The sequence below is a fragment of the Silurus meridionalis genome, chromosome 26 (genome assembly GCF_014805685.1).
Source record: "Silurus meridionalis isolate SWU-2019-XX chromosome 26, ASM1480568v1, whole genome shotgun sequence".
NCBI lineage: Eukaryota > Metazoa > Chordata > Actinopteri > Siluriformes > Siluridae > Silurus > Silurus meridionalis.
The window spans coordinates 8082048-8097742 of NC_060909.1; positions in this window are offsets into that span (position 1 = coordinate 8082048).

Consider the following 15695-nt stretch of genomic DNA (forward strand, 5'->3'; position numbering starts at 1 on the left):
AATCATTGAATGAATCAGTTTTATTAAGGCTCTGCTTCAGGGCATTTGGTGTTTACTATCACTTATAACCTAGTCAAAGAGCAGAAAGAAATATAAAATAGAAACTCAGTGAAGTTCTTTTTCTTTCCCCAGTGCGTCAGAACGTCATACCTGAGTGAATTCATCAAAAGATAAAAAATAATTGCATATTTTCAGAAGTCATACATTAAGGTGCATTTTTCTGGTTTTAAATCACTTTCCACATTGTTGTTGTTGAGATATGCATTCCCATATCAGAATGTCAATTTTTTTTTGCAGTTGTTTTAAATTCATTAATGATGAAATATAAACCCAATTTTAAAAAAGTTGGGTTACTGTACAAATTGTGAATAAAAAAGGAATGCAATGATGTGGAAGTTTCGCATTTCAATATTTTATTTAAAATACAACATAGATGACATCAAATGTTTAAACTGAGAAAATGTATCATTTTAGGGGAAAAATAAGTTGATTTTATATTTTATTCTAGTAATTTTTATTTTTTTATATTAATGCCATCAACACATCTCAAAAAAGTTGGGACAAGGCCATGTTTACCACTGTGTGGCATCCCCTCTTCTTTTGATAACAGTCTGCAAACGTCTGGGGACTGAGGAGACAAGTTGCTCAAGTTTAGTAATAGGAATGTTGTCCTATTCTTGTCTAATACAGGCTTCTAGTTGCTCAACTGTCTTAGGTCTTCTTTGTCGCATCTTCCTCTTTATGATGCGCCAAATGTTTTCTATGGGTGAAAGATCTGGACTGCAGGCTGGTCATTTCAGTATCCGGATCCTTCTTCTACGCAGCCATGATGTTGTAACTGATGCAGTATTTGGTCTGGCATTGTCATGCTGGAAAATGCAAGGTCTTCCCTGAAAGAGACGACGTCTGGATGGGAGCATATGTTGTTCTAGAACTTGGATTTACCTTTCAGCATTGATGGTGCCTTTCCAGATGTGTAAGCTGCCCATGCCACACGCACTCATGCAACCCCATACCATCAGAGATGCAGGCTTCTGAACTGAGCGCTGATGACAACTTGGGTTGTCCTTATCCTCTTTAGTCCGGATGACATGGCGTCCCATTTTTCCAAAAAGAACTTCAAATTCTGATTCATCTGATCACAGAACAGTTTTCCACTTTGCCACAGTCCATTTTAAATGAGCCTTGGCCCAGAGAAAACGCCTGCGCTTCTGGATCATGTTTAGATATGGCTTCTTTTTTGACCTATAGAGTTTTAGACAGCAACGGTGATTGGCACAGTGGATTGTGTTCACCGACAATGTTTTCTGGAAGTATTCCTGAGCCCATGTTGTGATTTCCTTTACAGTAGCATTACTGTATGTGATGCAGTGCCGTCTAAGGGCCCGAAGATCACGGGCATCCAGTATGGTTTTCCGGCCTTGACCCTTACGCACAGAGATTGTTCCAGATTATCTGAAACTTTGAATGATATTATGCACTGTAGATGATAATAGCTTCAAACTCTTTGCAATTTTTCTCTGAGAAACCACTTTCTGATATTGCTGCACTATTTTTAGCCGCAGCATTGGGGGAATTGGTGATCCTCTGCACATCTTGAATGCTGAGAGACACTACCACTCTAAGAGGCTCTTTTTATACCCAATCATGTTGCCAATTGACCTAATAAGTTGCAAATTGGTCCTCCAGCTGTTCATTATATGTACATTTAACATTTCTGGCCTCTTATTGCTACCTGTCCCAACTTTTTAGGAATGTGTAGCTCTCAATGTGTAGAAATGCAAAAAAAGCCAATATTTGGCATGACATTTCAAAATGTCTCACATTTAACATTTGATATGTTATCTATATTCTATTGTGAATAAAATATAAGTTTATGAGATTTGTAAATTATTGCATTCCTTTTTTATTCACAATTTGTACAGTGTCCCAACTTTTTTGGAATCGGGTTTGTACATTTAAACTGAATATTTATTTGTATCTGACATCTGAATAACTTCACTCTCAAACAATGTGGGGTAGTGTATCAGTTTAAGAGACATCCCGGTTATTTTTGAAGGATTTTCTACTTGAGCCAACAACAACATAGATACTAGAGCAAGAAAAATGCATGGTGGTCTAAGAAAACCTTTCATTGGATGACATTTCGACATTTTTGTGCTGTGGATAATTTATAGAACAAATAATTAATAGATTATACATATGCAAACATATGTGGCTATGCAATAACTTATTCTATGCCTGACATTTACTGTGTGAGGAAATCACACTGAGTTATTAAAAATTATAAAAACTAACAGAAACTGTCCAATTCTGAATTGTTCTGTACATGCAATGATTACACCATATTTCCACATCATTTTAGTAAAATGTATTATTAATGAATATTAAGCCCAATTTATTCAATGTATAGCATCATCTGACACTTTTCTAGATTGCTCTATACTGTAAAAGAAATGAGGTCAGAATGAGGACTCAGTGTCTTGTGTAATTAATTCTATGTATTTAATGGATCTTTTTTGTTTTTGTTTTTTTTTAAATTGGTGCCATCTTAATATGGGAAACCCTTCTACCAAACATTTAATTTAAAGTAAACTATCAAATTACACAAAATACACAACCAGTGCTTGTGACTCCTCAACAAATGTACCACAGATGCTCTTTAACTCTGACTGAGAACACTTCAAACCACACCTGGAGGTCCTGTGAAGTAGCTTTTTCCTACTCTGCATGAACCTTGCTCCAAATCTTGAGACTCATTTGCAAACAAATTCACAGCAGGTTCCCCATCTTGATTGTGTGCTCTGTATTGCAGATGGGCAATAAACATTTCTAGGACACTACTGTGCTAATTATGCCATGCCCTATTTATTAGCATCACCCATTTTTAAGTAAAAATCAGATGCTTCTCAGATAATAGACTGTCAAAGTGTTGCCAGTTCTTGTGAATCCTAATGAAGTGCTTAGAGACAATTGTTTAAAGATATTGAATGCGCAGTGTTTAATTTGTTTAGAATAAACCTACTCTTAGCGTGTGTTAAAGCTGCAGACAGTGTTGAAGGTATGACGCTTGCCTAGAGCTAAAATAAGCTACACAGGTGATACGCTGCTGCGGAAATTGTATGATGTGGTGGCTGTTTAAATGACCCTGTCAAAGGATTTTCATTGAGCTTTTTAAGGAGCATTTTAACAATTCAAACATGTGCACCAGGCAGGTAAGTGTTTGGATTAGAGTTGGCCTCTGAATGTGATGATTTTAAGAGCACTAGCTCCTTTTTAAAATAAAAAATAAAAATAGAAACACCTGAAAGATTGGTGTAGAGGCTTGACGACAACAAATCCTATTAAGCTGACAGCAAATAAGTCTCTAGTATAAATCCGAATCAGCAAGATTGTTCAAAGCAGAAAGATTTCTTTCATTATAACCTGCAAAAACTCTTTAAGACATAGTGAAGTGTTCTCGGATGCTGCTTACAAGAGTTTTCTGTTTAGATGATTTCACTCATAATGCAGTTTAAATGAAGAATTTCACTGACAAGCAGTGAATTATTTTTAAGCAGATATGGTTGTAAGGATTAAAATAGTGATGCACTGATCAGTGATGGATCAGGATCAGTGATGATATTGACCTGAAATGCAGGATTGGTATAAAATTGAATCTTTAATTCTACTTTGTGGTATACATTTGTGTGATGTCAATTACACAATCCAGACACTAAACATGTCAATTATTCCAAAGAATTTTAAAATAAACTAGCAATCAAAGCTTCCAGAGGATGTTATGTGGGAATTTGATTAATGGACTTAGTTCTCAGATCTCGGTATTGTATAGACAATTGACAAAAAATGGGATAATTTAATCTGTAATTATTCTCTAACCAAACTTGCAGTGTAGCCGCTTACAAGTACATTACTTAAATGAACTGTTAATGTGTTCTAAGAAATACATCCATGAATGGGATGTTTTTCCTTTCACATGAGCACAAGTGAGCTTGGATAAACAAAGACATGAACATATAGGACTGTGTGATGCATTTACATCCTTACTTCTTTCATCATTAGTAAGTGCCTGGTCAGGGTCAGAGTAATTTAAATACCCACTTTGGATTTTAACTAAAATCTAGTTGCAAAAATCGTACAGACATTACATTATGACCACCTAACAGGCATGACATTATGACCATCTGCCTAATATTGTTTTGGTCCCCCTTTTGCTGCTAAAACAGTCCTGATCCATCGAAAATTAACAGCATTAACTTCTTCAGCAATTTACAGTATATAAGATACAGTAGCTTCTCTGTTGGATTAGACCACACGGGACAGCCTTTGCTCCTCATGTGTATTAATGAGCCTTGGCTGCCCATGACCCTATCACCAGTTCATCACTGTTCTTTTCTTGGACCACTTTTGATAGATACTGACCACTGTAGCCTGGGAACAGCCCACAAGAGCTGCACATTTGGAGATGCTCTGATTATCTCTTCATCATGGTACCCACTAATAGTTTGGTGTATACTAATATTGTGTTAAGTCAATCTGTAGATAATGAGAAATAAAGAATTAATTTAGGACTAGTATGGACTTCTTTGTGGACACACTGCATGACGATTTACGTAAATCCTTAATGCTTGAACACTTGAATAATAGAGAGAGATCTTGATAGAAGCAGAAGGAAATGAAAGAGAAATCACAAGGCTTTGAACTTTGGATTCTGATGTCCAGCAGTAGCCCTTAAACTCACCAACTCAAAAGACTTAAATGCCCCAATTTCTGCCAAATTTTGTCTACGTGCGTGTGTGCACAGAATTTTAAAGGTCTGCAGTTCTTAACCTGTTCTCTTTTTTGCCCAGAATCGAAGCCATCTACACATGACCTATTTCAACCAGACTATGCAATAGATAGATAGATAGATAGATAGATAGATAGATAGATAGATAGATAGATAGATAGATAGATAGATAGATAGATAGATAGATAGATAGATAGATAGATAGATATATTGAATGATTGAATGATTGAATGATTGATTGAACTTATATTTGTTACAACAGGTTTACTGGCGGAGCTATTTTGTGTTTTGTGTATTGTGTATTGTCCTGCACTGTCCTGTGTTGTCTTTTGCACTGTTTGCACCAGTTGCACACATGCACTTTATGGCCCTGTGTTTTTCTGTTTCTGTTATTGTTGTTTTATGTTGTTGTATGTAGCACCTGGGTTCTGGAGGAACGTTGTTTAATTTCACTGTGTACTGCATCAGCTATATATGGTTGAAATGACAATAAAAGCCTCTTGATTTGACTTGATTTGACCCCCTTCTGTTTTGCCCATGATGCATTTAGGCAGAATGATGTCATGATAGACGTGTCATGTTTTTGCTAACACCTTCCTCTGGGAATACTTATTAACGCTTGCTGCTTTATTAACTACCAGAAGTACTCATCTTGTCCCTGAAAGCACCTGTTTTTTATTATGGAGGACTACTAATGAAACTCACATTCTTTATAAAGTTCTAGCATTTCCACATTGGGAATCTTTATTTATGTCCCTGTAAATGTTAGAGTATGTGGTTTCTTGGCAAAGTTCTCCATCTCTGTCTGTCATTAGTTAAAAACAAAAGGTTGTTGGGAAATGTTTCTGGACCCTTACCTCTTGTGGGAGACAGTTCTCTCTTTACAGTGAGCACAGAGGCCACAGCAATATCTCTGCTTTATATCTCTGCCTTTCTCACTTTGTCTTGCACATAATAGTGAGACGTGTTGATCTTCAGGGGCTTTTTTTAAAGCAATTGGTAGATGTGGGTCATTGTGTTCTAGAGATGAACCTGACTAAATAAAAAAAAAACCTGCTTAAAAAAAGTGAAATACTTTCTCCTAGTTTGGCATCTGGAGACAAACATCAATAACAACACCTAGAATGATGAGAGAACAATTACTTCAGCACTATTCTCGCTCTTTCTCTTTCTCCCTAACTTACTCATTGTATTTCTATCTTCTTTTGTTACTCTGTGTACACATTGTGTCTGCCTGGATTAGCTAGAACTGGGGACTCATAGGTCATTTTTTTCAAACAATAGTTCATTTTCCCTGACAACATATTTAGAAATCTTCCAGGCCAGAGAACCTTAGCCAGAGACCTCCCAAGAGGAAGATGGATAATTATGAGCATAAACATGTACAGCATGCAGTCCAAGTTTAATATCCACGTTTGGGGCCGTTGAAAAAAATATTGAGGAGCAAGTATGTTTTTTAAAGTCAGCAGGAGAGCAGTCAGGGAATAATATCATGTGCTTTGTTGATTTGACGTAGATGTCTTTAACCACTTGACAACAAATCATAGTGGTTTGGACTCGTGGGTAATAATCAAATATAAAAGATCAATATAACACATTCTGGTCAAAACAACACCGAACTAAATAACTAAACAAAGGCGAATTGGAATTTATACTCTAATTAAATGGGTGGTATGTTTTGCTTTGCTGAAAAACAATGCTTTGCTTGATGGATTGTATATTAATAGAAACTGACATGCCCTTTGATGGTGCCAATGAAACATTACCTAGTTACATTTATTTAGTTAAATCTTTATTTATATAGAAATGATCCACAATGTGATACCGACCTGTGATTCTGGCACCAGTGGGATTTAGCCCTCACTTAATCTCTACTTAAAGCAGCACTTAGCACACTTTAATGCCTTTCCACAAACAGATCAGGATCTAAACATTTCAAGATCGATGCAAACACCACCATGATCTTTTAAATCACTAATCAACTTGATGCAACTGTGCCATTTGGCTGAATTGCATTCTGGAACACTAAGTCCAAGATATAGTGTCTCTAACAAAATGTAATTTTTTTCTATAACTGGAAAATATCTAGTCAGAAAAAGCTTTTGTTCTATTGTTTTTTCGGAGTTAATGAAATCTGAATGTTATCACAACTTCAGTAACAGTTTATAATAGCAATTATATCCCCCTGTGATTACAGCATTAGCTCTATAATCACAAATATTTCTATATCACTATGAATATCACTATAAAGATATTTGTCATGTTTGCTTTAAGATCAATCTGTCCCATTTGATATGCATTCTGTATAGGTAGGTTTGTACAGTTACTGACTGTATAAATAACAGTGACAATAAATTGGACAATAGTTTGTCAAATCCCCCCCAACCTTATCATTCAAGCAAAGATATTATTTGTGTCATGACTAAATCTCAGTACAGCAGTGACACTGATATAGTAGTGTGTGTGATGATGCAATGAGGTGTAGCTGCAGTTCAGGGAATATGTAAGCATAACCCTTTGTTTCAACCAAACACATATATCAAAACTCAGCCATATTCCAAATGCATAACACTAATGCAGAGAACAAATAATCCAATCAGATTAGTCTTTCGTATGCTTAACTCCTGAGATGTACAACATTGTAAATTCTAATCATTTGCTACGAAGCCGGAATCACAGAGACGGTTACTGGTAATAGAAGCACCCTCTGAATAATAAATAATTAATGAATAATGAATGAACAACAAATAACCAAATTCAAGAACGAGACAGAAAAAAGAAAAACTCTACAATAAGTCTCATCTTCAAGCAGCAGGTGTTTTTTATTGAATGAATGGCTTCATTTAAAATATTGTCCATGTTGCCTAAAACCTTTGCCCCAACAGACAGCAAGAAAGACAGAGATGGAGAAAAGGTACAGTTTAAGGTTGTGCCATTCTACTTTTCATTTGTGTAATAATGAAGCCGTGGCACACTTGCGCTCATGACTTGTGTAATTAAAAGAGTGCGAGTGAGCGCAATGATGAATGATGATAACTCATGCTGCTTTTAATTTAATTAGAGCTTATTTTAAGAATGTTCACACTGGTAAACACACACACAGGTAATGTGTGCATGACTCGCTCAATAAATCCACAGGAAATAAAGTCTCAGATCTAAAGAAATAAAAGTTTGTTTTGTTGACACTAATAAGGATCTATTCATTAAAAGCTAACAGGTTTTGTCTAGACATTTCGTGAGTTCTCTGAATAAGATCATCAATAGCGCGTTAACACTGAAGTGTCACCCAAATCCCAGCAAGCAGAAACCCTGGACTGACATAAGCCATGTGGTTTAGCGTTAGGCAGCATCAAAAATAAGCTGTGAGTTGAATTTGATTGTACTCATTCAATCTGGAACATTCAATTCCAGAGTCTGAGCATGAGCATGTATACAACGAACATTCAAATAAAAATAGTAGAAAAAAGGTATATTTTGATTTGTTTCAATTTCCTTTTGTTTCTTATGTGCACAGAAAGTGCTTTAAGCAGCTATAAAGAATGAAATTGGTGTGCTGCAGTTGTATATTCCTATCCAGACAAAAGACAAGATGCAAGAAGCATGCAAAAGCAAACTCTAAGCAAGTAAAAATAATAATAAATTGTTACTAATGTAAATATTGTATCAGTGGGATATTGCACATACAATATGTAGGCACTCTGAAATCACTCAATGCATCAGTTATAACAACGTGTAAGTGTAAAGGTAAATGCTTAAAGAGCAGTGCATAGAAGGTAATATGGGTTGTTTTTGTGGCTGTATTATTAGTTAGTTTAAAAGTCACGTGGCCTGCAAAAAGAAACTCTCTGGTGCGAGATCTGATGCTGCGATACCGTGCCTGAGGCTGCAGCCTGAACGGTCCATAGTTTGGGTGGCTGGAGTCTCTAATGATTCTTTGTGTTCCTCACACACTGCCTATTTTAGATGTCCTGGAGGGAGGGAAGCTGACCTCTGAAAATGGGCTTGTCTGTCTGCACCATTCTCTGCAGAGTTTCACAGTTGAGGGCAGTGCTGTTGCCATATCAGGCAGTGATTTCAGCAAGTCAGGATGCTCCACATGGTGCCCTTGTAGAACGCTGTGGATGTTGCGACTCATACCAAACTTCAGTTGTCTAAAAAAGATGAAGTGCTGATTAGTTTTCTTCACCACCACCTCAGTATGAGTGAACATAGGACATGGTGAGCCACAGTGAACAAACAGACATAGATTCAGAAATATATAAAATACTTGAACCCTGTAACTTTTCGAATGGAAAAAAGACAGGAGGCGGAGCCCGGAGGTGGCAGAGTTAAAGATGCTGAGATTTTCATCGGGCGTGACGAGGGTGAACAGGATTAGAAATGAGTTTATTAGAGGGACAGTGCAGTTCGGATGTTTGGAGGCAAGGTAAGAGAGGTGTTTTTAAGATAGTTTGTTCATATGCAGATGAGGGACATGGGGTAGATTGATAGAAGAATGCTGAGGATGTAGCTGCCAGGCAGGAGGACAAGAGGAAGGCCAAGGAGGAGGTTAATGGATATGGTGAGGGAAGACATACTGGTGGTTAATGTGAAAATGCTATTGTAGAGGACAGGGTAGTATGAAGGATGATCCGCTGTGGTGACACATAATGGGGGCAGCTGAAAAACAAAGAAGAAGAACTCAAATTTATGTTTTAGTATAAAATGGTGCTACAGTGATGGAAAAGACTATTAACTACTAGCATATTTTCAATGGTTATAATACAGATGTATTTTAAATGTTAAAATCAATGAATAACATATAACAACAAAATCTTTTGGTTTTAACAATTAATTGTGTCACTAAATCGTCGCATCCCATCCTTATTTGCTATGATCAATAATAAGCATAGATAAATAGAAACAAAGTTATTTAACCCTGTGTGTTTGTGTGGAGCAGGGTAGGATTGAAATTGGAAACAATAGTGTTCTATTTTGTTAAAAAATATCTTATTAAAATAAATAAAATATTAAAATCAGCATTATTCATTCATTCATTCATTCATTCATTCATTCATTCATTCATTCATTCGTTCGTTCATTCAAGCACTTTATCCTGGTCAGTCACATAGTGGACATGGAGCTTATTTAGCAAAATTAAAATTATTGACATTTTATTATTATTATTGCACCTGTTTAAACTCCCAGATTTAGATAATTTCACAAGATCAAAACACATTTACAGCAACTACTGTGAATAAAGTAAATTGAATAGAAATGTACAACAGCTACAAGAGTGGAAAATATGTGTTTGGACCTGCTGACAAAGTGGAAATGTATGTTCACATTTGAAACTTAAATGTTATTGTTAAAAATTGTTTATTATGCTAATAAACACATGTAAACATCATCATAGGTATTTATGCAAAAATGAGTGCTAAAATCTGTGATTTAAAATTTGTTTTGCAGCTGAATAAATACAATTACAGGTGGAATTCAGCGCTGTGCAGATGGTGTATCGCCATGCACAGTTTGAAGTTTAATCCAATACACCTGATCCAATTTATGGACAATTAAAACTAATAAAAAAACTAATAACTGTTCAACTGCAGGGAAAATGTCCAGCTCTACAATGCAGTACAGAAAAGTGAAGAGAAAATCCTAGTAATAAATAGAATATATGTAGTTACCTCAAATAAATGAAACTGGCACAATTGCATCCTTGTTACTTTTGTCTATAGTCTTCATTCAAGAGAGTTATACACTGACTTCTGTTCCTCTGTTGTGTTGAGAGATTTGTACAGCATCATAGACGTGCTACTTGTTTTGAATCATATGCATCAATTTATCTCTTCTGTCTATTTCTCAGTGTACTTCAGACTTCAACAAGTGACCATTCAGAGCTCTGCACCTTAAATGAAACCTAGGCTGTTGTCATGGAAATCCCTGATTCTGTTTTCTATCTTGTTTAGAGGACTCGAGGACCCCAGGGTTTAAAATTACTTGAGTGAAATTGGTTGATTTAGTACTAGTGACACTTATGTACGCCAACGACAGCGCATTTCACAAACAACCCGATGGCCTCATAACGCCAACTATAAGCAAAGCAGCTCGTCATTCTCGTCTTTACTTTGTTGACAGCAGTTCACTGAGAACAGATTATTGGTATCATTTGCTGTTGGCCTGTAGGCACTGGTGTTTGTATGTGCTATATGATGTGTGGGTATCAAATGCAAGAGAGGCCTGGGGCTAAATGTTGTACCTGATCTGTAACAAAATTGCACATTTTGAGTTTAATGCATTGATTTAATTTCACCTCTCGCCTGAATTGATATGCTTTAACATAGATGCCATTTGGAGGTTAACCATAGACAGAGAAAATTCATATGTACAACACAAGGAACATTAATAATTTAAACTAGCTATAAATCGTGCACAGGGGACACATTCTCAATTTGTATGCAATTTATCAGAAGCAATATGGACAACCAGCGCCTCCATCTGGGATAAGTGTGACATTGCAGGCTTGTGTTTAGACCTCAACTTGTAGCACTACTATTTGACAAAAAAAATCCTTCAGGACTCTTGGACTCTCTAAACAGCAAAAGTGAAAGTAAAAAGTGAAATAATTTTTTTTGTTTATTGTTACAAGCAACATGACAATAAAAATTTAAATAAATAAATAAATCTAAAATTATGTGTATATATATATATATATATATATATATATATATATATATATATATGTGTGTGTGTGTGTGTGTGTGTGTGTGTGTGTGTGTGTGTGTGTGTGTGTGTGTGTGGTGTGTGTGTGTGTAAGGGAGGCTCATTTGCAATGGTTTGGCCATGTGTAGAGGAGGGACATGGGGTATATTGGTAGGAGAATGCTGAGGATGGAGCCACCAGGAAGGAGGAAAAGAGGAAGACCAATGAGGAGGTTCATGGATGTGGTAAAGGAAGACTTTTGTAAAAAAAAATCATGATTGCCTTTTATTGCTTATAATATAATGACTATTACAATTTGATATATATTTTGTATTACTTTATGTTGATTTTTGTTTGAAAGCTGCAGATTTGTTAACTTGTACTTTTAGCTGTATATGTGTTTTTCCTGGATCTTTATTGTTTTATTGTCTAAACAGAAATAATAAAAATAATAATAGGATGGATATTAACATTGGCTAAAAATCTTCAGGAACTGCAGTATTAGCATAATTTTCAGAACAAAAAAAACAGTGACCTTGTGACATTTCTATTATTCTATAATCATCTCTAGCATTATATCATTACAGCATAATGCTATTTCATAATGAGTTTTCTGTTACGGCTTGCTTGAGAGGTTGATGTGCAGCTATCATCATCATCATCTTATTGTGTGTGATTATCTTTGAAAATATGTCATTAAAATAATATTTTCTGTATAATGTAGGACGTGATTGGTTTCCACTTCTGCCATGGCTCTCTGATTAATAAATGCTGGGTTTTATCTGCTGCCTACTGCAATGTATGGTGAGCTTACCATATGTTTAAAGGTAAATAATACATTTTATTTGTAAAATATACATGAATGTTCTTAAGAATCGGCTTAAATGAATATATTGTTATTTTCACAAGGCGACCTGGTACATACTAATGAATATAATTTATTATTTGATTGCAATTATTACAGCTCTCATGCAGCCTGTGTATTGAAGCCAATATCCTTGTGTATATGAGCTTTAATTAAATTTTGTTTTCAGTGAAAGTCTTCTCATTGTGTGGTCTTCGGTGAGCATAATTGGTCTGCTAATTCTGAAAACGTCCTAGGGTTAGGAATAAAGATGTTTTGAAAATCTAGCAAAAATCTAAAGCAATTCCAAACAAAAGTTTTTATTTCTTAACATGAAAAAAGAAACACACACACACACACACACACACACACACACACACACACACACACACACACACACACACACACAAAAAAAAACCCAAGCCTTTGTATAAATAAAAATCTTTGCAAATCTTCTTTATTCTAAAAACTGCACAAAATATATAAAAATGTAATAATTACACAACATATTTATTAAATTATTTATTATAAATTAAAAAAATATGAGGAAATAGTGTATACTGTGAAAAATGTATGAACTAGTGTGTGAATGATGTTGATTTACAACCTTTGAGGACTTATAGAACATTTTAATCAACTGGGTATTTGTCAGGTGCAAAGAACGTACGGGAACCAAAGTGAATTCAACGATGGCCTTTTAATGAGAAACAAAGGGGCAAGGCAGAAAGCACGAACAAACAAGGGTAAACTAAACCTGGAGAATACTGTGGCAGAGTGAGAACAAAAAACACACAGAATCTTGCACGCTAAGCGAAACCAAACGGAGTAGCTTGGGTAGTCCGGAATGTTCATTAGCCTAAGCTGTAGAACGGACGATGAGCTTGTGGATAAACGGGGTTATTATAGTGTGGTGACTGATTTGGACCAGGTGTGGATGATTAGTAAGTTGGTGAGCTGCTTGGAGTGATTGGAGGGTTTGGCGAGGGTGTGGCTGGTGGATCCCTGACAGTATTTTTTCTGAAAATAAAAAGAAAGTAAAGCTTTAAAAACTTTAATGAACTAAATCACAGAAAACACTAAAATTTTCAGGTCAAACCAGCACTTAGTCTAAGTCTGGACATAGAAGATCAGTAATTACCAAAATAGCTTGAAAAATTGTAAGATAAAATAATAAATATCAATAACTATGATTTCTTTTTTTTATTTCTGATATTATGAACATTATGGAATAGGAAATCATCTGACAAAAATGTAAAGAAAGCAATTGGAAGCAAAATCTTAAATTTTCAGTTGTGGTGCCATTGCTTTACTTTAATACCATTCCTATTTGACCTTCCTATCCTGGATCAGGTTTTTAAACACCTCAGGTAAAAAATTATCATCATCTGCAATGACATCCTTCTGATGAAACTGGCCTCCCCTGACAGCTTACTGCTTTTCTGTCTCCTGTGTGTGTGGCTGGACCACTGATAATTTCCCAGGTGAAATGATATGTATGACCACAGGATGGGGTCTGATCAAATTCTTTCGCTTTATCAATTTATTTATATGTATTTTGACAATGCAGTTTTCAGTCTTCTATTTCCTGTTCCAGCACATGAGGCTTTACCTGTACTCCACCAGGAATCTTTGCCTATACTGGACACTGATACTGTATGTGTATGTGCTTATAGGGTTATGTGATTACTAAAACAGTAATCTGAGCTGGTGCATCACAGGCATCTTCTATTGCATGGTACAGTCCTCTGATTTCTTGTTCTGATCCTGTTTTTCCTCTTTACTGTGTGTTACAGGGTGACTCTTACTGTATGTCCCTCTGGTGTGTACAAAGTCTGGAGCTTGGACTCTTCTTTGTATTGTCTCCTGGAGCATCCCTGGTGTCCATGCCTGTGTTAATGCTCTCTGGTTCTGGAACTGTTTCTGTTCCATCACTGCTAACTAAATCATTAAGTGAAACTTTTAATAAAATACATGTAATTATGTTCATATAAAAATAAAATGTTGTAATACGCTTCTTTAATATTTGAAGGTGAGACAAACGACAACCTCGAAATAGTGACATAAATTAGAAATTATATTATATTATATATACTTATTGTAAAAGGAATCCAAACAGTTACATACTTTAATGTAAGTTATTATCTCTATATTAATTAAATCATTCACAGGGACAGTAAGTCTTACAAGTCTTATAATACACTATAAGGCTAAAACACCTAACCATCAGACTCATATATTGATCTTTTTCAACTGTTAGTACAAAGAAGGCATAAACAAAGAAACAAAAAACCTAATTAATGAATAAAATTATGGTGATAATAAGAATACAATAAAAGTAAATATACATGTAATGTCACTGTATCTCTATACTGTTTTTCGAAAGGAATATGCACTATAATTAAGCCATGCACATTATGCACACAGTGTACAGCTTTAAACATTTTATTTAAATTGTTATTTATTAAATAACCATACATATTTTAAAGGATATTCCTGGCATGCTTGATTAGAGATGAGAAAATGCACAGGCCATAAACTGTACCATTCTAAGATAATCAGCATGAAAAAAATCTTGTTAGTGACTTTTGTACAGTTATATGTTAATTGGAAACAGACACATATCTAAAAGTGTGCATGTAAATAAAATTATATAAAAAGGCAGGAAAAAAGTAAATAAAGAGACACAAGTTCACATATTTGTATGAATGAATACAGCTGCACTTTTGTAATACACATTGTGTGGGAAATTAACAGATGGTTACTTGGAAACACAAACATGTAACCAGCAATCTCAAGGATTTGGTAACAATTTATTTGAATAGTCCAATGTAGACATAATAAATCAGCCATCAGGGTTGCACGATGCAGTGCACTCTTAGTCCAGTCCCAAGCCCGGATAAATGGGGAGATCTGTCTATCTATCTATCTATCTATCTATCTATCTATCTATCTATCTATCTATCTATCTATCTATCTATCTATCTATCTATCTATCTATCTATCTATCTCTCTCTCTCTCTCTCTCTCTCTCTCTCTCTCTCTCTCTCTGTCTGTCCATCCGTTCATCCGTCCATCCGTCCATCCGTCCATCCGTCCATCCGTCTGTCCAGTTATCTAGCAATCTATGTACCAACCTGTCTACTACACCTGCATTATATATATATATATATATATATATATACTGTATATATAAACAATAATGGGTGAACGATACTCCCTTAGGAACTCTCCAGGTACTTTTGAGAAACTTTTTTGACACCTTGACACCAAATTAAAAATGACCTTATTTCTTCCTTAAAATGGTACATTTCCTCAGTATAAACATTTAATATGTTCTATTGTGAATTACATATGAAATATATATGATTTGCCCATCAT